The sequence below is a fragment of the Panthera leo genome, chromosome A1 (genome assembly GCF_018350215.1).
Source record: "Panthera leo isolate Ple1 chromosome A1, P.leo_Ple1_pat1.1, whole genome shotgun sequence".
In the NCBI taxonomy this organism is placed as follows: Eukaryota; Metazoa; Chordata; class Mammalia; order Carnivora; family Felidae; genus Panthera; species Panthera leo.
The window spans coordinates 97,305,469-97,328,495 of NC_056679.1; the positions used below are offsets into that span (position 1 = coordinate 97,305,469).

Consider the following 23,027-nt stretch of genomic DNA (forward strand, 5'->3'; position numbering starts at 1 on the left):
AGTGGAGAAAGTCATTGGTGCTGACCTCTCTATCGCCTCACACCTCAGGCGTGCAGGAGGCTTTCTGAAGTAACAGAGTCTCCCACAATGCAGGTGCCCCCGAAATTTCACAACTCACCCAACTGTACTAAAGACAGGCCCATGAGAAGAATAAAGAACCCAAGGTTACCCCCTACCCCATGTTGTGTTGAAAACCAGATTATCTCATTATTACATAATTCTTATCTCTTTCTGTACTGTTTGAAATTTTTATCATACATACATACACACACACACACACACACATACACACACACATACACACACACACACACACACACACACACACACACACACTGGCTTATTGTGGAATATCAACTCATTACGACATAAACCTGATTTTTTTTTTTTTTGCCAGTAACTATTCCCAGATGTCTTATGTAAGTAATGTCTTCCTTTATATTATCTTGACCTAAATCCATAAGTTTTCAGACATTCTGACTTAATACAAACAGTATCCTTTGGGTCTATAAAGCTCAGCCCTATTTAGTCTAAAATTTTAATATTGCATTGATTCCAGTCTCTTCTATCTAACCCACCCCCATCCCAAGCACATGCCACAGCTTTGACTTGACTGACCTGACACGGATGGATGGGGGCCGCGTGGTCTTTTACATTTCCTCTTTCCCCCTCATATACCCACTGCTGCTTCCTTCCCTGTCAGGGTAGGGCTGAGGTGGTAAGAAAAAGAACAACAACAACAAAAAATACCCTCTTAACTGGGCCGGGTCACCTTCCTGCTGTTCTCCCTCATTGTATACACACTACTGCTGGCTGGTGTGGACAGGTGGTGTCTCCAAAATGGTCCGCTCGTAGAAAGCGAACTGGCCCCATCCGATTGTCCCCAGTTCTCTGGAAAAGCAGACATCCAAAAAGGGAATAAAAGTGAAAGTCACCCTTTTTGTATTTCCCCCTTTTTTTTAAGACAAGAATTCTTCTGGAACCACCACTTGGCCTGGCAAAAAGAAAGCATCTCCTCCGCAGAAAGGGAACAGAGGGAGAGCTTGTCTTTTCCTTGGGGTAGAGCTGGTTTCTGTATTTGTTTCTATCTCACACCCGAGGGGAGGTAGCTGAACCACCTATTGGCTTTGCTCTGAACCAAAAGTGTGAGATTTAGTCATTATTCTGGGACAACTGGAAGCCTGGTGGTTGTATCTGTAATACCATTATTAACATAACATAACATAACATAACATAACATAACATAACATAACATAACATAACGTAACGTAAAAATAATATATGACTTGTATGGTGATGGCAGAGGTATACATAAAGAACATTTTCATAATACAGAGAAGGGACACTTCACCAAGACCAAGAAAGGAAGGTTCAGAACAATTTGCTACAGAAGAGATGGTCTCCCCTACATCATGATTGGAAAGCCGAAACAATCCTGCTGGAAATGTACAGGTAGAGCAAAGCTTCTCAGCCTTGGTACTACTGACATTTAAGCCAGATTAATTCTTTGTTGGAGGAGGCCGTTCATGCATCCCTGGCCACTACCCACTACATGACAGTAGCACCCTTCGCCAAGATATAACACCTCCAAATGTCTCCAGACATTGCCAACTATCTCCCAGGAAGGTGAAATCGCCTCTGGTTGAAAACCGATGCCACTCTTACAGGAAGAGGGGGCTCATGCTCAAAGGTTCAAGGTACAAAACAGATGACATTGTGAAAACTACACATAGTCCCATATTACCGGAGCATGAGGTACAGTGCAGGGCAGCAAGTGGTGGGAGGGAGGAAAGGAGAAGTATGGGAGGCTGATAATGGAGCGTCTGGTAGAACATGCACAGGCGAAGGGACATCATCTCTTTAGTGATGGCAAGTCTCAGAAAGAGAATGACAGAGGGGATTTGAGCTTCAGACAGGTGGTAAGAGGACAGGGGAAGAATAGGACTTAAGTCAGGTGGCTCACTCGGGAGCTATGGCAGAAGTCAAGGCACAAGATGATGAAAAGCACCTGAACTGGAGGACAGGCAGGAGGAAGAGGAACAGAATGGAATGTATACAGGAAGCCTGGGGGAATGGCCCTGCAACTCACAGCAAATGCACAAGGAGATGAACAATCACGTTCTGTGTCTGGAAAGGAGAAAAACCTGCATATGTCGAATTGGGGATGCCTTCTTTCTCTCCTTGGTTAATTTAAAATCTCAACCTATGGAGATCTCTTTCATTGGGACAGTTTTCTGGAATTCCCAAGGATGAGATGCCCTGAGATCATAAGCAACAAAGATGCTTATATTTTGATCGCTACCACCTCAAGGGACTTGTTCAACAAACAAAACACCACAAACAACACCGTTGGGCTCTGTTGGTGGCTTAGAATCCCTCTTTTCAAATACCATTGTGACATTACTCCAACATTGGCCAAATTACCAGCAAAGAGTCGTCATGGTTTTGATATTATCTCTGGCAAACTATTAAAAAGAAAACATGAGAGAGGCCAAGGTACTATAAAAAGAAGAAAGGACTCCTATCAAAGAATTTGATAAAAATGACTTTGCCCCAGGTTGCTAACTTTATCTTAGAAGAAAACATGGCTATGATTTTTATTTGATGCATTATGAATTCATTCCAATGGAAGCCTTTCTGAAAAGGAAAGCTGTGCAGCCAAAGTATAGATACAAAAGCAAAAGGGTAGTGGCTGTACAGTTGAGCACACAACAACAGCATTTTTAACATACTATATGGAGGGAATCTTTTAAAAGGAGATTTGGCTCCTGAATAAACTTTTCATGGTAAGCAATCAGGGAAGTTAAGCTCCCCTTATTAGCCTCTTTTTCTGTTCTTCTCAGTGGCCCGTATCGTTTAAACTAATAAGCAGCAGCAGTTGAAATACACAAAAAGCTCCTGATAAACAACAGCTAAGGGAGGCCAGAAAAGGGGCAAAATTCAGCTCTCATGACATAAATCTCAATGCAAATCCAAAACCTGGCATATGTGGCTACGACAGTGCCCCCAAATGACACAGAAAGGCATTCGCCTGATCTCTTAAGTATATTTTTCACGTGTTAATGTTACAAGAATGTAAAAAAGAATTCCATTTCCTGCTTGATATATTCTCTCCCAATGTCTTCCAGGTCCAAAGATTTGGAGACTCTCCAAACAACACATAATAACACAAGAGGAGGAAGGAAATGAAGGGGGGGGGGAGGTAAGAGCAATTTGCATTTCTCTTGTGTTCCATACTTGTTTAACAGCCTATCATCAATATCACTACTGATTTGGTTTCAGCTAAGTTGCAAGCAAGCGTGCTGTCAGTACTAGGAAAGGTAATTTCCAGGTGAAAATAAGTAGGGGGTAGGATGACGGTATCTCCATTTTTAGGCATCCCTTGGTTAATGGCATCTGCATTTCATTCTTGGTTGCCCAGTGCAAACTGCCTCGCTTCTTTATGTAACATAGTCCTCATCAGTCAAGTGGGACTCAAAGCCAACACCACTCACCCCTGTAGAAATTCCTCTAGAACAGTGCCACTTCAAGTAGAGTCACAGAGCAGTAGCATAAACATCATCTTCATGCTTGTTAGAAATTGTGAATGACAAGTTCCAGCCCAGATTTACTGAATTAATCACTCACTTTGACGCACTTTGAGCAGCACTGCCCTAGAAGCAAGCTGCTGGTCTGCAGCCTGCCTGTCCCCAGTCCACTATAGATAAATACAGACTGTGGGTGTCAGCACTTAAAGCATTCAAATACATGTGACACTCTGGCCATATCCAAGCACATGAGTGATGGACTCATGTCCTTCAAAGGCAATGGACCAGTGTAGGGCTTCAGCATTTGTGTGGTGAGCTGTGTAAGGCACAGTGTGCCACCAGTCATGGATAGCAGAACCCCCCATCATGATGGATTAAAAAAAAGAAAATTCCTTCATCAGAGAGTCTGAAAAGTCCTACTCTAGAGCAAAGGTCAGTAAACTTTTTCTAAAAAGGACCACACAGTCCATAAAGCATAATATCTTAAGCTCTGTAGGTCATAAAGTCTCTGTAGCAACTACTTACCTGCAATTATAAAGCAAAAGCATTAAGAAAGTGTAAGCAAATGAGCATGACTGTTCCAACAAAACTTTATCTACCAAAACAAGCGGAGGGCCAGATCTGGTCCACAGGCTGCTCTGTGCCAACTCCTCTTTAAAGGATGACTGGTGACCAAATATGATGACATCAGAAGATTCTGCCGAATCTGCTTGATTTCACGCAACCCTTACTTTCGAGAACTGAGAAGATGAAACAAACCACCACAATCCCCTACTTTTGTCAGTGGTTTTCCTTCCTTACAGTGACCACAGAAATAGAAATTTCCTTTCACAGAAATAGAAATTTTCCTCCCCTTTGCTCCTGTAACAGTGAGAAACCTGAGGACAAAGCCAAACACATCTGGTCAACCTTCAACTACCACCCTAACAAAAAAAAAAAAAGGATCAAAAAGGAAATGGCCGCATCACAGAAGGAAAAGTTAAGTCTCCCTTCCTCTAGTTCCGGGATCTACAAAGTATGGCCCATTGGTGAATGGCGTCTGCCAAATTCAGCCTGCCACCTGTTTCTATAAATAAAGTTTTATTGGAACAAAGCCATGACCACACAATTACAAACTGTCTACAGCTGCTTTTGAAGTACAGTGGCAGGGGGGAGCACCAACCTTATGTCCCACAAAGCCTAAAATATTTACTATTTGGATCTTTAAAGAAAAAAAAAATGCAACCTCTGCTATGTTCCTCCCATGACTAGCAGCCCCTTGTTCCAGTCCAGAAAGCCTCAAGCAAGTAGGTAAGAAGACAGATATCTACAACACCATTAGCAGGACTTCTGCCAACTACTTTCTCTGGAAAAATCTTCTTTTGCTAAACAAAGTGGCACAGTTAGAGGCTTCTTGCTGAGTTCCTCCCAAGTTTCTTGGTGGCTTTCAAGTCCCTTTTAAATAACTTCTTTTAACTATTAAAAATATATAGGCAGGGTTACTTATTGATGAAGCAGTCTATTAGTCATGTAAATGCAGCATTAACTTGGTGCCTTTTTACATTAAACTCATACAAAGAATATTAAAAGCCTTGACAAGGAAAAAAAAAAAACTTGACAAGATAGACAAAAACATCCTTGCATGTAGATCTCTGGAACATTCCCAGAGTGAGCGAACAAATGGGTTCTCTTATTTCCCAGAGAACTGGGGGCTTTGTTTTTGTCAGAACTTCAAAGAATACAAAGCATCATAAATACATGGAGCAAACTTCAACAAACAAAACCTTCCGGCCTTTGAATCCATTGTGAGTAACACACATAACATGAAGGAAAGTAGGCTGCAAGAGTCTGGGTAATAGCAGAAATTCACCAAAAAAAAAAAAAAAAAAAAAAGCGCTGTGTAACGCTGTGTAACATGGTGCTAACAAAACACAGTTGTTTCACTGGTAGCCACTTGGAAGGAAACAAGTGCCGTATCAGTTACCTAATGGTCTGTGGAGGCGCCTTATAAATACTACTAGTGCCACCTTCTGGTCCTCTGATGCTACTGCATGCCCCTTATCCCATCTTGGCCTCATTTCCCCCAAGCCACCGAATAACGTGTGTCCTAGAATCATGGACTAAATAGAAAAAAAGATCTGCAGAGCTCTCTACAGATCTTCACAGATCACGGAGACCCCAGACCAACCTGCCTTCGTGCTGACGTTTAATACTGACTTTTGAGACCACAGGGTAGCTACGTTGGAAAGACCAGAATCGCTTCTGACCTTATTTTTTGGCTCCAAAAGCTTGAGAATTCTGTAAACCAGAGAGATAGGATTATACAACTAGGCTTCCACCCCCTCACAGCTCTCTTCATGCCCCAAAGATAGCCAGGCAAAGGGAAGTCATTGGACAAGTTGAAAAAGATGAGAGGTATGTTACTGTTTGGAGCCACTTTTCCCTGATAGTGAAGAAAGGGACTCTTGGGTTTGGAACCAGGTTTCTTTAGGCAGGTTGCCATGCTCCTCATGAGAGCATTTTAGGAGTCAAAGGTTGGTAGGAGAAGTAGTTTCTCTTCTGTTTTATAACACTTGCTGCAGAAGTGAGTCTCAGGAAATAAACAGAGGAAGTGCCCAGAACCTGCTGGGAAAAGCCCACCTACACAACCACAGGAATAGAACCAGCCTTGCTCTTCACACACAGACATTCTCTGCCTTATCTGCCTTCATCCTCAGTCACATTCTGGATACAGAGCAGGGAAGGCCCGGCCACAAAGTTTCAAGGAGGAAGATCAGGAAGGGAAAGCTTAAAGCAGGACAGGGAGGTGAGGCCCTGTGGGAAATACATTAGGGCCTGGGGGGAAAGTGAAAGTTTCATAGTGTCTTCCTTGACTGAGATGAGAGCCTGGCCTGCCTGTGCTAAACCCTTTGCTTCTGATTTGAAAAACATTTGGCTTCCTGAAAAGTAAAAACTATTAAGGGCCTTTTCGTAATCCATCTTGCACATCTTCAGAATTGACGTCAGCAAGTCACGAAGGGAGTTTCTACCAGTCCTCCCTGGGTGGAGTGATGATGGCAATGATACAGGGCCATTGTGGCCCAGGATCCCCAAGGGGAGGGAAAGGAAGGATGTTCACAGGGATCTTCTGGGCTCTGTCAGGAAGAGGGAGAAACACATCCCTCTAAGGAAAAAAAGGCATTTGTCTCAAAGAAAAATGGCTGTACTGGGGGGAAATGTCATACTTAATGAAGCTAACCAATGGTAAAGGAAGCAAGCTGCAATCTCTTCAGAATGTTAGAAAAATAATGTTTATGTTTAGAAGATGTTGTTATCATTTACAATTATAGCTGCCATTTGTTGATGGACACTGTTTTCCTTTAATCATAGAGGCGTTTATTACCCCTGTTCTACAGATAATCAAACTGAGGTTCAAGAAAGTTCAGTAACTTTCCCAAGGTCAACAGGGAGTAGGCAGAAATAAACCCAGTTCTGTCTCAGTCCACTCCACCCCCAGCTTCCATGATTCGAGCAGTTGGTTTGTTCTCATGAAATTAAGCCTGCACATGAGTACATGTACTGAGATTCTCACATTTTGGAAACTGAAGACTGGAAAGACAGACTTCCACATTGACATCATAGATTGACAGACTCACGCTTACAAACAAGTGACCCCTCCAAACTCCCAGCTGAAATGGACCAGGATGGCCGGGGCTGCCTCTACCAACAGCTCTTCCTGCAGCTGGAACCATGGTAGCTGTTTCACCTCTTGCCAAGTCAACAGCCTGAAGTGCACTGCCCATTCTCAGCCCCACATAGTCATCATCTCACTGTTAGCTTTTCTGTCTCCTGTACTTTTTATTTGGACCCTTCCAAGGTGAGAAAGTGGTCTACAATTTATAGCAGGTAGATGTTTTACCCTGAGCCTTGACAGGGAATTCACCAGACTCCTCCAGCAGAAGCCAGCCAGCAGGACACTCGATGATCAAGAGAGTTAGGGAATATCTCCACAATGACCTGAGAAGACACCAAAAACAGCACAGGGACCCAAAGACTGGCTATCCCATCCCGATTTCCTTAAGGTACCCTGTGCTGATATGTACATGGCACCTCGGAACAGAAAGTGAAGAGGCAAATATTCAAAAGGAGAGAAATAACCTAACTTTGAATCTTGAATGAAATGAATATTTACCCCAAAGACCCTGAGCTAACTTAAGAGAGACTATTTCAAAACACAAGAGGGGCAACTGGGTGGCTCAGTCAGTTAAGCGTCTGACTTCAGCTCAGGTCATGATCTCACAGCTCATGAGTTCGAGCCCCACATCAGGCTCTGTGCAGACACCTCAGAGCCTGGAGCCTGCTTTGGATTCTGTGTCTGCCTCTCGTTCTGCCCCTCCACTGCTTGTGTTCTGTCTCTCTCTCTCTCTCTCTCTCTCTCAGAAAAATAAACAAACATTAAAAAATATTTAGAAAAAAAAAGAAAACAGAAGAGACAAAGTTACCAAGATACTAAGAACTGGCAAGTTTTAGATTTATTTTTCTTGCTCCCAAATGGAATAAGGGATTGAGGAAAAGGTGAGGTCACTTACGGAAAATAAAGAGTACTGGTTTTGGCGGGGGGGGGGGGGGGGGTTGCACATTTAAGTTGTAATATATAAATGTTGTCTCACCTGTGCCTGTGTCTTAGTGTGTGTTTTATGTTAGATAGCCTGATTTCCTTTTTGACATGCCAATCCACACAAGGATTTCAGCAAGGCATTTTTATAAAGTCTCCCCTGGTATCTTTGTGGACAAGGTGGAGAAATGTGGGCTGGATGATAAAACACTTAGGTGAACTCTCAAGCTGCCCATATTTTGTTCCTTTTTGGACACCAAATTTTCAGGGAGACATTGACAAAGTGGATTTTCCTGTAACAAAATGGCCAGAATGACGAAGAATCTGGTAATCCTGTCCTAGGGGGGAAAGAATGTTTTATCTTAGAAAAATGAAGGCTCTGGGTGGAGACGGGAAGGAGGTATGCATTGGTGATAGAGTGGAATGAGTGCTCTCTTGGAGGCAACCAAGGTTCAAATCATGAATCTTCCTTACTACAAAATTTTTTGTGTCCCCCACATGCACTTACCATGCTCTCTATTGTAACTCCATTTTTTGCAACAATATCTACAGGGCAGGGTGAGCAACGCAGCATACTGGAAGACACAGAGCCAGGGCTAGAGAGAACTGGGTAGCACAACTAGGAAACCTGGGGAAAGGATCAGCAGCCCCAGGGAGGTGTTGCTATTCACCAAGTAAGTTCCTAGTCTAGATAGGGCATTTCTGGAGTTATTCCAGTTGGAAGCAACAGGGTTCTAATCACCAAGATGCAGAGGGAATGTGGCCAATGGGCAAATGGGGTGGAAATGGTAGGAGGGGTGAATCTGGAGTACATCTATAACCGAGAAAGATCCTTCCAAGAACTGATGGGGATGTTTGCAAACAAGGCTGAAACCCTGGATGTGGATCTGACAGGAATACACCCAGAAATCAATCCCCTGCCAGCTTGGCTCGAAGGGAGGATTTCCCAAAACCTTACTGAAGGAGCGAGATGTGGAGAAAGCCCAGAAAAAGGATCTGTCTACCCCAAGGGAGATATATCTACTGGACCAGCGACGCCTGCAATTCCACTTCAGAATGATCATTCCTTTGGCTTAAATGTAAACGGTCCTTAAGTATTTCTTATCAAAATGTCAGCATTCTTGGGAGAAATAATACATTAGGCATTACAGTGCATTAATAGCTTAATGAGGCTTGGTTCCAGAAGACGTACTCATTTTCAGTAGTGACAGCTAACAGGGATCCAGGCTGCAAGATCAGGTATCTTCTTTGTTTAGTTTAGATGATTGTTTGGGGGAGCCAGACGAGGGCAAGGTGCACCACCTAGGGTCAGCGGGCCTAGGCAGGCAGAGCAGAGAGGACCCCGCACATCTGGAGGCAAGGACAGGTAGAGAATGAGGACGAGCCCCAGAAACAGGAGAGGGGCAGTGGAAGGGAGGTATGAGGGCCCCTTAGGCAAACCTCATCCACATCATAGTTCAGTCAAGGGCCAGGCCGGTCTATTGCTGCTTTATTTCACATCTCTTTGCCAACAGCAAAATAAACATGCACTGATTCAGTGAGTTCCTTCCATCATTTGAAAAAATGCTGCTTAACAGAACAGCTGAAAGGAGACCATTTGTTCATTCATAAGGCATGACGTTACGATGATTAGACTGGTTTATCTGAGGACCTTCCATCTAAAACGCAGACATTTGCCTTTTGCAAAATGCAAAGAGCTGATCTCTCCTCACCTTCTTTCATACTCAGAACCTACGAAAATCAAAGGGAGGGCGGGGGGATGCCCAGGAAGCCAAAAGAAATGCTCCAAAGTCAGTGCATGAAATACATGCGTTTGAATTACGTGCCAGCATTTCAGGTCTTCCCAGCTTAGAAACAGAAACTAAGAAGGAAGCCCAGAAGTCTCTTAGAAGCAGGTACCCTGACAGTTCTCAGAAGTGACAGTTACCAGAAATAGAGACATACCACAAAATTAAGAGAGCTTAACAACTTGGGGTCATGTGCACAGAGGAAACGATCTCTAGTTGTTTCAAAGTCCATGGGGACACAGAAAGCAGAAGTTCACAGCTGAGGCAAAGTTACTGGGAAAAGAATAGAATGGGATGAAATAATTCTAGGAATACTGACCTTGAATGAAGCCTCACGACCTTTATTGTGTGTGTCCTATATGGGCGTCCTTCTAGTAAGAGAAATTGTTTAATATCTCAAATGCATCCCTACGCACTGATAGAGTTAATAAATATTACACTGCCACCGCATTCATGATTGGACTCGTGAGAGGTTAAGTCATCACCAGTAAGGTGCTAAATGAGGGAAAAACTAATGCGCAAAGGATTAATACCTCATGTAAATTCAGACATGAAGAGGCCTCAAGTATCTCCCAACAAACACAAAGACGGACAGGGGATTTACTGTAGAAATAATATGACACAAAAAGATTCCGGAGAGAACAGATTGGAGAACCACGAAGCTGACATATCGGTGACAGTCCCTCAATTTTAAAGCCTAGAGGTGGGTGTGAGAGCTTGGAGATTCCTGACAGAGTCGGGTAGAGGTCTTCTAGTACCAGTTCACCTGCTTAGTTCGATCTGGCCTTGACATAGGTACGCTCATACAGGTATTCCTCTCCACAGACAGCAAAGTACCACCCGTCTGACAAGAAGAGTTCACACCACACCTCTAGTGGGCTTGCATCAAAAAGACACCCTTGCTAATGGAGCACCATTTGTGAGAGGTTCACTGAGACTCCTAGGACTGAGACGGGGAGGAGACAGAATATAAAAAGCACATTTCCTATTTAGTCCACTCCATCCCAATAAACATTTTCAGAAAAGCTTATATGTGAAGAATATTAAATATGATTAGCCTTAGGCAAATCCGTATGGAAACTGGAAAATCTATCAAGTACTGAAAACAGTAAGTTTTATTAACCCAGGTAGGGCTTTTACAAAATATTATTTCTTTTTTAATAAACTATCTAGGGGGACAAGAAAAGTACATGCTTTTAAATATGATGCATTTGGGTAGGCATTTACCGTTGCCTTTCCAGCTTCCATTATGCCTTCCTATGACCTTGATTTTCAATTGAGAACTTATCCCTTGCTGTCTTTCTATCCACTGGACTCCTGAGGGTTCCACTGACCCAACGGAAATCAATGATCCAGCCTCAGTCAACCAGTGTGTAGTATTCCCTACATCACAGTAAAGGTTCAGAGGTGGGCATGTGATCCAAATCATTTCCATCAGCGTGAATGGCATAAGCTTTACAGGATCCACTGAAAAAGAGGCAGACGGTAGTGAGGCTTAAAGCTGCAGCAAGGGGGCTGACCACAGAGGGAAGACAATCTAGAGGAAGGAAATGAGAGATGGAGAGAAACAGAGTCCTGGTGACACCGTTTAAGCCCTGTCCTCAAACAGCTGGACTCAGACCTCTCACTTTTGACAAGCATTAAATGCCCCTCTTGCTAAGCTCATCTATGTTGGTTTTCCGTTAATAACAACTAAAATCAATGGCTGTAATGATTTCAGATAAATGAGATGCTAGTAATAGAAATGAACATTCATGGAGCCAATATAATTGCACATCAGTTAATACTTTTCACTTATATCACAAAATCATGTTTTCTTCTTATGCTAAACCTCAGGAATTATGAGTTCTTCCTGAAGACAGGACTCCCAGGTTTTGCAGCTGTAATCTACAGCACATTGGAATATTTCTTATTGCCTTCTTTAAAAACCCTGAAATCAGAATTTTTTTTCCACTGAATTTTCCTTAATTTTTTTCTCACTAGAATTTCCCTCAATGTTCTCTTAAAATTTCCTTAACTCTTCTTCACTGAAATCAAATATGAAACATTTCCTCTACAATAAAAACTTTCTCTGAAAATTGCAATGACTGGGGCGCGTGGGTGGCTGAGTCGGCTAAGCATCCAACTCTTGACTTCGGCTTGGGTCGTGATCTCACAGTTCGTGAGTTTAAGCCCACATTGGACTCTGTGCTGACAGTGTGGAGCCTGCTTGGGATTCTGCCTCCCAATCTCTCTACCCCTCCCCCACTTGCTCTCTTTCTCTCACTCAAAATAAATAAAAATAAACTTTAACAAAAAAAAAAAAAAGAAAAGAAAGAAAATTGCAATGACTGAAAACAGTGGGATTTTAATGATGAATAATTCATAAATTATTCTTAGGGATCATTCTCAAAAATAATTATTACATTCAGCATATATAACATGAAATAATTATAAAATGTATGGAAATTGTTTAAAAAGTGAGTAGGGCCCCAATCCAAAACCAACCAAAAAAATTAAAAAGAAAAACTGCCTGCACGTATAATAAACACATTTCACAAATGTCCTTACCCACCGATATGGGTCTAGTGCAAAGGGTGAGTCAGCCTGAAACTCACTTCACCCTACGTCAACCTCAGAGCCAGTCCTGGGACCTACTGGCAAGGTTACTCATATCCCCTTGGCTCAACCCAACACAGCTCATATGCCCTGAAATGGAAAAAGCCTTTGAAGTAAGCTCTCCAAATGGGCATAAAGTGCCTACTGAAACCAAGAAAACTTCCTCATTGTGGGGCTGACCTCGCCACTCTGCCCACACTCCCCAGAGGTACGGACAGTAGCTACAGCTGAGGAAGTGTGCCATTCAGCAGTTTTGTGCGAACAAAATTTGAGAAATGTGCACAATATGTGTGGAAGCCATTGTTCATATCTAAGCTTATTAGCTGTACGAGTTCCTGAGAGGGAAAACGGAATCCCCTGGGAGGAGGGGAAGCATGAGGGGGCTTCCCGGAGGAGCCTTCACTGCAGGCCTCATTTCATTACAAATGACTTCACCAGAGGCCTATTGAGAGGAGGTCACAGGTATTTACCTTTCTTCACCGTCTGTTTCCATTTGTTTTATGGAGGAGAGAAAATGCCAATGCTCTCCTCATCCTTGAGCCCTCAACAAATTCATTCTGCAGATTTTTGCATGGAAGGGCAGACTTTTAAAACAACAACAACAAAATGTCATCGGAACAGACTTAAGCTTTGTTCACAGACAGACTGATTTCTTACCTGAGCCGCAGTGGATTACTTCCCCCCAAGCCCTGTCATTTCTTACAAGGGAGGCCTTGTCAGAACTTTTATGGCCTAACACATCCTTAAATACCACCCACCTCTAATAACACGGCAACACAGTTCACATAGGGGACTACACAGGACATGGGAAGAAAACAGAGTAATAGTTTACAAATGCAGTTATGGGATTATTAGGCTAATGTATGTAAAGTAAGGTATAAATAATCCAAAAGAGTGGATGTTCCAAAATCTAGCTATATTTGCCTATGTATATATGGTTAAGTAGGTCTGTCAATTGGTGTATTTGTTTTCATTCAGTAAATATTAACTAAATGGCATATTTTTTTTGTCAGTCACTGTGCGAGGTACTAAATACACATGCACACACACAAAAAAAAAAAAATAGAAAAGGAATATCTGCCCTCAAAAGTTTCTCCCTCTGGTAAGGAAAACAAGAAAATAGACAAAACTCTATAAAGTTTAACCGAAGAGTGTAGAATATTAAGGAGAATGAACATATTTAGGTACAAGTGTTAACAGAACAGGTCACATGGCTAAGTGCCAAGAAGCTTCTCAAGATTTTCTACTTTGGTAAATCTCCAGGTACGTGGCTTGCCGTGCTCCCCGGGAAGCTCAGATATCTGATTTTGTCAGCACACTGACCATGAATCTGTCTCTGGGACATTAAGTTTTATTAACTGAGCTTAACTGGGAATTCTAATTCTAATTAACAAGTTTACAGTGAAACTTGCATTGTCTTGAGTATCATGGACAGAGGGCTTGAGCAGGTTAAGAGCCACCTTACTCTGCTTCTGAAGACAGCTCTACATACACATTCTCAACCTCGATTGTATTCAGAAGAGTGTTTTTTTTTTTTAATGTTTTATTTGTTTTTGAAAGAGATACAGAGAAAGAATGTGAGCAGGGGAGGGGGAGAGAGAGACACAGACACAGAATCCAAAGCAGGCTCCAGGCTCAGTGCTGGCAGCCCGATGTGGGGCTTGAACCCATGAGCCATGAGATCGACACCTGGGCCAAAGTCGGACGCTCAACTAACTGAGCCACCCAGGCACCCCATAAGAATGTTTAGATAAGTAGAGTCAAAGCTAGAGAAAGTATGCAAATGTAACACGTTTGATGACTTCAGGCTATGGCGGCATAAGGAATCCATGTGCACACTGGTGAGACCTGCTGAGAATACCTGGATGGTTAACACAATAGTCACCCTCCCCCCAGCTAAGGCAATGGCATGCTTTTCCTGCTGACCAACCTACTTCCTTACCAACTCTTTTTAAAGTTTAAATATACGTGACTTTTATGTATATAACTTTTATATGGAACATATTTCTCTGACTACAGATAAATTAAGAACAAAACTAAAATTACCTGTGATCTCCTAGATTTTGGGAAGCATTTCCACCCCTCCATCCTTATAACATTTGCATAGACAGACAGATGATACATGTATGTATATATTTGCACACATACACCCATCTACATATATTTACATATGTACCGTGGTAAGCTAAGGGCTCTGGAATGTTTCATGTCAGCATGGTGTCATACCCAAAGATATCTCAGCTCAGCATCTAAAATAATTGACAAGTAACTTAAGTATTTCCAATAGTCTTCTGCTAAAAAAGGAAAAAACAAAACAGGAACATATTTAGCAGAAATTCTTAAAAACCCTCTTACCTCATTTGATTGATTGTCTCAGTGTCTCACCCCTACAATTCTCTCCCACCCCCCAAAAATTTATTCCCTTCAAAACTCACTCAGTTTTTTCAAACCAATAAACTTTCTTACTTGCTCTGTCTTCTTCTTGGTCCTTTTGCAGTGTGAATCTGACTATTCCCCATCAGCATCAGCACCAATCAGCATCAACTTTCCCCACTAATCTGGAAGCACAGTGAAGGAAGTGAACATGTCTTTTCTTCTTTCCAACAGGGCCCCAGTACCAAGCACAGTGTGTTTAAAACATTTGTTGATCAATGAAAACACACACACACACACACACACACACACACACACACACACACACACGGTTTTAACAGAATTGAATCAATCCTCATATACCTTTGAATCACTTGCATTTTACATTGGGACCAATTTCCCAATCATAACAATTTCTTCCTGCAGGCCCTTGTTACTGGTTGCCTAATATTCCATTACACAACTGCTCCATAATTTCATCATTTCCCAATTTGGATGTTTCCCTTTTCTCTGCATAAATAATGCATCAGTAAACACCTTTGCACAAAATCATCTCTGATTATTCCTTTAGAATGATTTTCAGCAAGTGGAATCATTGGACTTGAACATGAACTTCTTAAGGTCTCAGCACAGACCTCCAAACTGCTTCACAAAACAATTGCAATTTCAATTCCACAGCACAGGGTATTGGGTTTTTTTGTTTTTATCTTTTCAAAATTGAAATTTAAAAAACAATATATTTCTTTTGGCTATATTAATACCTTCAGTAAGACTGACTTGACCTGGGAGACAATATGCATTAAATCTTATATGTCACACAAAGTTTCCTAGGTGACCCCATGTCCTCTATTTCCAAGTTGATGCCTCACATGTTTTTGGTAACAAGGTGAAGTATAAATGAATATAGTCTCGCTAAGTTCTAGAGGAGCACCTCACTGCTGCTCCCAGGGGAAATAACTGAAGACAACCCCATGTACAATAAGAAAATGTAAGAAAAGCCCTGGAGAGGACATGGAAGGCTTTTCAGAGGATAAAAGTGATCAAACGCTTTGAACAAAAGTGCTTCAACAGTTAGACAATGACGATAAGTGCACATGCAAGACTGTTACATTAGTGGCCCCCAACACACCACACATCATGGTATGCAGACCCTGTACAGTCCTTTCCCATGCTGACTCTGAGCTGGGCCATGTGACCTGCTTGGGCCAAGGGAATATCAGCAAATAGGACACCGGGGAGGCTCTCCAGGCAACTGCCCATTAGGACTTGCCCACCCTCACACAAGTTCAAATGAAACATCACAAACAGAGGGGCGCCTGAGTGGCTCAGTCAGTTAAGCGTCCTCTTAATCTCCACTCAGGTCATGATCTTGTGGTTCATAAGTTCAAGCCCCACATCAGGCTCTGCAGTGACAGCACAGAGCCTGATTACGATTCTGTCTCCCTCTCCCTCTGCCCCTCCCCTGTTTGTGTACGCACTCTCTAAATAAATAAACTTAAAAAAAAAAAAAAGATCACAAAGAGAGAGAAGATCAGTCATCCCAACTAATCCAACTAAGGCCCCAGACACATGCGTAAGGCAATAGTGGAGCCCCTAACCCCAGTCAAGTTGCCAAACGACCACAGTCACAAGTAAAACATAAGTAAGACCAACAGAAAAACCGTGCAGATAAATCAGTGTTGCCTTCATCCATCAATCTAGGGAATGTGTTACACAGCAACTGACAACTGATCCAGCACATTCTAGGCATAAAAAACAGCATTCCTTCAACATTTACTGAGCACTTGGAGTAGTATCCTATGGCCCTAAAGGAGAGATTCATGTGTTAATTGAAAAACAAAAACAAAAACAAAACAAAACAAACACAAAACCTATACAGTGTGACAATGGCTGTAATATTTGATAGGTGGAGGCACAAAGGAAGGGGTTCTCTACTCTACTTTGGTTAGTCAGAAATTTCACATGAACTCTGCCTTAAAAAACACGACCAGGCAGACTACGAAGAAAAAGATTCTACAGGCTGGAGGAAACAACGATGGTGTACAGATGAGAAACAAAAGAGGATGTTCAGGAACCTGCACATGATTTTCTCCAATACAAGGGCAAGCAAGAGAAAAGCAGAATTAAAGTTCTTCAGACTCTGATAAGGACTACATAAATTCTCAGTATCTCCATTTTACAGACATGATGTGGGAAAGTAAGGATAGAAGTGAGTATGCTCTTAAGCTTACACCACTCTGCCTTTCTAGAATGTCCATGTATTTGGATCTAAATGCATCCTGGTTTATAAATGTCATATTTCAGCTTGACCTTAGAGGTAAAGTATCCAGGTGGGGAGCAGTATGCTGCAGTATTGGAACACATCCCTCTTTGGACACCTTTTTCGGCAACTAGTTCATTCCAAAGGATTCATCATTCTGTGTCTTGCCATATAATTCAACTAGATCTTAGAAATATTTTCTTAAAGTTATCAATAGGAATAAGATATGACTTAACCCAACAAACAAAATTTTTAGATGATCTGAGGAATGGATATAGGGATCTGAGTGATAGCCAACAAGCAACATAAAACCAGCAGCATATTTTCTGTGAATGTACTAATTGTTTATACTAATTAAGGGATCGCAAACCACCAAACAAGCCACTAAATTTTTTGATATGAAGAAATAGAGCGGAGAATGAAACAGCACCAGCTAATCCTTAGCTGGCAAGAGTAATTTATTTATCGAGTCACTAAATTCCATTTTCACATAAAGGCAGGATTTTACTTTGGTGAGAATATGATATAAAAAATGAAAGAAGAAAGTCAAGACGAAATCAAATCTTAATTTGTAAATAACCTATACTGGTGTTGGCCATCCAACAATTTGTTGGGTGTAGAAAAGAGAGAGCTATAACTTGTAATTTGGTCTTGGAAAATGGACTAGGCAACAAGCTCCAGACCCGGTCCTCCACATCAACACAGATCGTGAACCCTGGCTGCAGAATAGAAGGAGCCCCCCCTTAACCTCATCAGCTGTTGATATTTACAGAGGAGTCTCCCTTGCGCTCCAGATAAGGAATGACAGCCCATGCCACAAAATTAGTGAGGGTCAATAGAACAAGAGTCAGCAGTTAATCGATTGCAGAAGGAAAGCTTCAGTGAAAGGAGCCAGACCCCTGTTTTCTCAGGATAATCAAATGCCTGACTCATGTAGACTCATAAAATTGACTTGTTTTTTCTTGGTCTAATTGACTGATGCCTGGGTATTATATAAACCTTAGGTGTCCTCCAGATAAAAGTTAATACTATACTACTAAAGCCAGACATCTAATTACTTTCATTCCACATGAAAAAGAGCCCAGTGAAATGGACGGATGCCTTTTCCACCAACACAAGCCTTTGCTGTGAAAGTGTCAAGGGGCTCTGGGTAAGCTCCACTGAGGAACACCTTCTGTAAGTCACGTGGGTCAGATAAACTTGCAGCTATACACAGTAAAGATGAAGTTATAACCACAAAATACACTAAACATGTAACTGTTACTCTGAATTCTGTTTTGTTTATTCCAAACTGACTCCAGTATTTTATAACTTTAGATCTGAGTTTAAATCATAGAATATTAGACTTAGGAAGGACTTGAGAACTTTTCTAGACTAATAAATCACCCCAAAGAGAAACCTCACGTACACTATCCCTGGAGATTGGACATAATGCATGATGAAAGGAAAAAGGCAAAAAGCAAATTATTAAAGTAAAAAATAAAATCTCAAAGCAGCATATTTCATATTTGAATAGCTCTAAGTGTAAGAAAATTCTCCCATAAATTGGGGCTGAATATGATTCTTGAAGTTTCCACCCAATGACATTTTTAGAAATTCATGTGATTAATCCCACACATTTGTTTTTGTGTGCAAACAAAGCCATATAACTGTACTTTGTTATGTTTTGCTCTAGCAAAATTTTTAGTACTTCTGATTTAATTTCTATCTTTATACACAAATATTTTTCAAAACTTTCACTATATATCCTTAAAATGAGTAGTTTCTATATGTGTTTTGTCTAATACCTCCATTAGTAACTGTCTTTAAGCATACCTTCACAACTTGAAAAATTATAAATTATACACATGTATAGTTTTTTGCCACTGTACAAGACCTATGTTAATGTCAACTTTTAATAAGATCATTTAGAAAAAATAAAGAGTGCTATACCACACAATAAACATTGCCACTCTATGTAGCTAAATGATTCCCCTCATGCCTCATCCCAAGCTACACATTCTAGCAAAAGAAAATACTTTCTAGAAAGTATTGTGTGGTTGGGTGAGGCACTCTACTGGGGATGATTAAGTTAAATTCTACATACAAAAAGGGGAGACCTCCATACCCCTGACTTTACTCAGCTACTGGAATACTAGACATCAAGATCCAACCATGCATGAAACTGGAGGTTCCTGTGAAGAAACAGAACTGCTCGAAGAAAAGGTACAGGAAGGGTGCCTGGATGGTTCAGTCAGTTGAGCATCTGATTCTTCATCTGTGCTCAGGTCATGATCTCACAGTTCCCTGGGATTGAGCCCCCCATCTTGCTCTGCACTCAGAGCGGGGAGCCTGCTTAGGACTCTCTCTCTCCCTCTCTCTGCCTCTCCCTCACTTGCTTTCTCTCAAAATAAAAATAAATAAGCTTTAAAGAAAAAAAATGGAATAGGTACACTGTTTGGCAATTCCAGAGTGAAAAAACCTGCCCATTGCCTTATTATCCCATTATGAAGCTCACCAGCAGATTGATTAAACCTCAATCATACACACAGAAATTTCATTAAGCTTGTTAGTATCTCATTCTTGACTATAAACAAAGAACGAAAACCATCAGAAATTTCAGAAAGATCTCAGACAAGAAAAACAGAGATCAAACCCTTAACAGAAAAAAAGGCTCTCAGAACCAACACAACACAGGTTAAAATATAAATAAATAAAAGGCAGACAACAACAAAAGGTAAACAGTAATCAGAGTTTAAGGGAATGTATCATACCCTTGAAACAAAAATAATAAGTTATAATCAAAGAATATAAACAGAAAAATATATCTTGGAGATTAAAAGGTTAACTAAAATATAGTTCCAGGGGCACCTGGGTGGCTCAGTCTGTTAAGCATCCAACTTGGGCTCAGGTCATGATATCACATTCCGTGAGTTTGAGCCCCACATCAGGTTCTGTGCTGACAGCTCAGAACCTGGAGCCTGCTTTGGATTCTGTGTCTCCCTCTCTCTCTGCCCCTCCCCTGCTCACTCTCTGTCTCTCTCTCTCCCCAAAATAAATAAACATTTAAAAAATGAAAAAAATAAATTCCATACAAGGAGTGGGGAGGGGGGCACCTAGATGGCTCAGTCACTGAAGTGTCCAACTTCAGCTCAAGTCATGATCTCACAGGTTCATGAGTTCAAGCCCCACATCACACTATCTGCTCTCAGCACACAGCCTGCTTCAGATACTCAGCGCCCCCCCTCTGCCCCTCCCCTATTTGTGTGCCCTCTCTCTCTCTCTCTCTCTCTCGCAAAAAAAAAAAAAAAAAATGAAACAGTAATCAGAGTTTAAGGGAATATATTACATCCATGAAACAAGAATAGTATGCTATAAGCAAAGAATATTAAGTAAGAAAGAAAGATATCTTGGAGACAAAAATGTTAGCCAAAAAATAGTTCCATACAGGACTATAAGAAAAAGGTGACAAAATACACCAGAAAGTAGAATTAAAAAATAAAGAGATGGAAAAAAGGGGAAAAAATAGAAAATTAAAATAATATAGAAGTTCCCATATCTAATGAATAAGAGTTCCAAAAACAGAGAATAAAGAGAGAGAACTAAAACAAAAATGATACAAGAAAAAAAGTCTTCAAAACTGAAGGATACGAGTGTCTACAATAAGGCATATCATCCTGAAATCTCAGATCCCTGGAGGGAAAAGGAACATTTATAAAAGTTTCCAGAAGAAAAACAAAGGGTCAGAAATCAACATGGCATTAGCTTTCCTGATAGGAACTGAGGAAGTTACAAGTGGATGAAACAATTCCTTAATGAGGGAAAAAAAAAAAAAAATATATATATATATATATACACACACACACACACACACACATATTTCTTAACCATAGTATACTCATCAAAACTATCACTCAAGGCATTTTCAGACATGCAAGTTCCTGAAAAGCTTTTCGCCCCGTGCCTTCCATCAGGAAGCAATTGGAGAAGGGGACCCACCAAAATGAGAGACAAAAGTCAGAAAAAGGAAGGTCTAAGATATAGCAACAAAAAGAGGCAAAGGCAATTCCAAGATGAAGGGCAGGCAGCAGATCTAGAAAACAATCCACTGCCATAATAATCTAAACAGTGACTATCACACAAAACGTTTACATATAATCATACTGGGACAATGGAAGGAAGGCAAGAGCATGAGTAAGCAGAATGCGAAATTCTTGTCTTTCATAGTAGAAGTCAACAGGTAACGTCTACAGCTGAAAAACAGAAAGAGCAGTCTGGGCTCACCATTCAGAGATAAGGAAGTAAATGGCAAAGGAAACAGCCCCTGGAGAAAAGGAATGAAAGTGGCAACGGGTGTAACTTGAAAACACTATGTTTCTATCAGAAACTTTTTAATTTTTAAGCTTTATGTTTTTCATTCACATAAAAAGTTACAGGGGTGCCTGGGTGGCTCTGTCGGTTGAGCATTTGACTTCGGCTCAGATCATGATCTCACAGTTTGTGGTTCAAGCACCACATCGGGCTCTGTGCTGACAGCTCAAAGCCTGAAGCCTGCTTCGGATTCTGTGTCTACCTATCTCTCTCTCTGCCCTTTCCCTGCTCATGCTCTGTATCTCTCTCTCTCTCTCAAAAATAAACAAATATTTTTTAAAAAATTAAAAAAATAAGTTACAGAGGAAATTAATTATTCTAATATTTTCTTCCTGGAAGTAAGATTATGGACTTTGCATATGCACAGTCCCCTTGGAGACCATCATTTTGTACAATAAGACAAACGATCTTATTTCAATAGCAAAATTCCTAAGAGCTCTGCAAGTGAGGAAACACAGAATAATGTAGAATTCGGAGAGAACCCTCCAGCCTATCTCAATCCATAAATGACATTTCATATAGAACCAGAAGGTCTGCCTAGACTAAATCAGTTCTAGGCATCCAGAAACCCACTTTCATTTCCCCATACAAAGCAATCATTCTGATTCCAAAGTGCTCGGAAAAACCACTCAGAACACAAGTTAAAAATGTATTTTCCACTGATGCATAGGGGCACTTGTACCCCAATGTTTATAGCAGCACTCTCAACAATAACCAAATTATGGAAAGAGCCTAAATGTCCATCAACTGATGAATGGATAAAGAAATTGTGGTTTATATACACAATGGAGTACTACAGGGCAATGAGAAAGAACGAAATATGGCCCTTTGTAGCAACGTGGATGGAACTGGAGAGTGTGATGCTAAGTGAAATAAGCCATACAGAGAAAGACAGATACCATATGTTTTCACTCTTATGTGGATCCTGAGAAACTTAACAGAAACCCATGGGGGAGGGGAAGGAAAAAAAAAAGAGGTTAGAGTGGGAGAGAGACAAAGCATAAGAGACTCTTAAAAACTGAGAACAAACTGAGGGTTGATGGGGGGTGGGAGGGGGGGAGGGTGGGTGATGGGTATTGAGGAGGGCACCTTTTGGGATGAGCACTGGGTGTTGTATGGAAACCAATTTGACAATAAATTTCATATATTGAAAAAAAATAAAAAATAAAAAATAAAAATAAAAATAAGCAAAAGATTTGAACCAGATACCTTACCAAAGACAACATAAATGTGGCAAATAGCATATGAAAAGATGTTCAATGTTATACAATTTTGGTGAAATGCAAATTAAAATAATAAAATATTACATTATATATCTATTAGAAAAAGAAAAAAACGTATTTTCCAGGGGTGCCTGGGTGGCTCAGTCGGTTGAGTATCCAGCTTCAGCTCATCTCATGCTCTCATAGTTCATGACTTCGAGCCCTGCACGGGGCTCTATGCTGAGAACTCAGGGCCTACTTTGGATTCTGTGTCTCCCTCTCTCTCTACGCCTGTCGCCACTCTCTCTCTTAAAAACAAACATTAAAAAAATGTAGACTCCATAGTCCACATGGCTC

General features: G+C 41.1%; 1 protein-coding gene across 2 annotated transcripts in view; it reads right to left on the reverse strand.

Annotated features, from left to right (window-relative positions):
* DTWD2 (DTW domain containing 2) overlaps positions 1-23,027 on the reverse strand; it is a 379,651-nt gene that overhangs the window by 221,584 nt on the left and 135,040 nt on the right. For both annotated transcript variants that reach the window (XR_006200970.1, XR_006200967.1), the window contains exons 7-8: positions 14,952-15,038; positions 14,662-14,779 (exon numbers count right to left, since the gene is read on the reverse strand). The gene's annotated coding sequence lies outside the window, so the exon portion shown is untranslated. The remainder of the gene's footprint in view (positions 1-14,661; positions 14,780-14,951; positions 15,039-23,027) is intronic.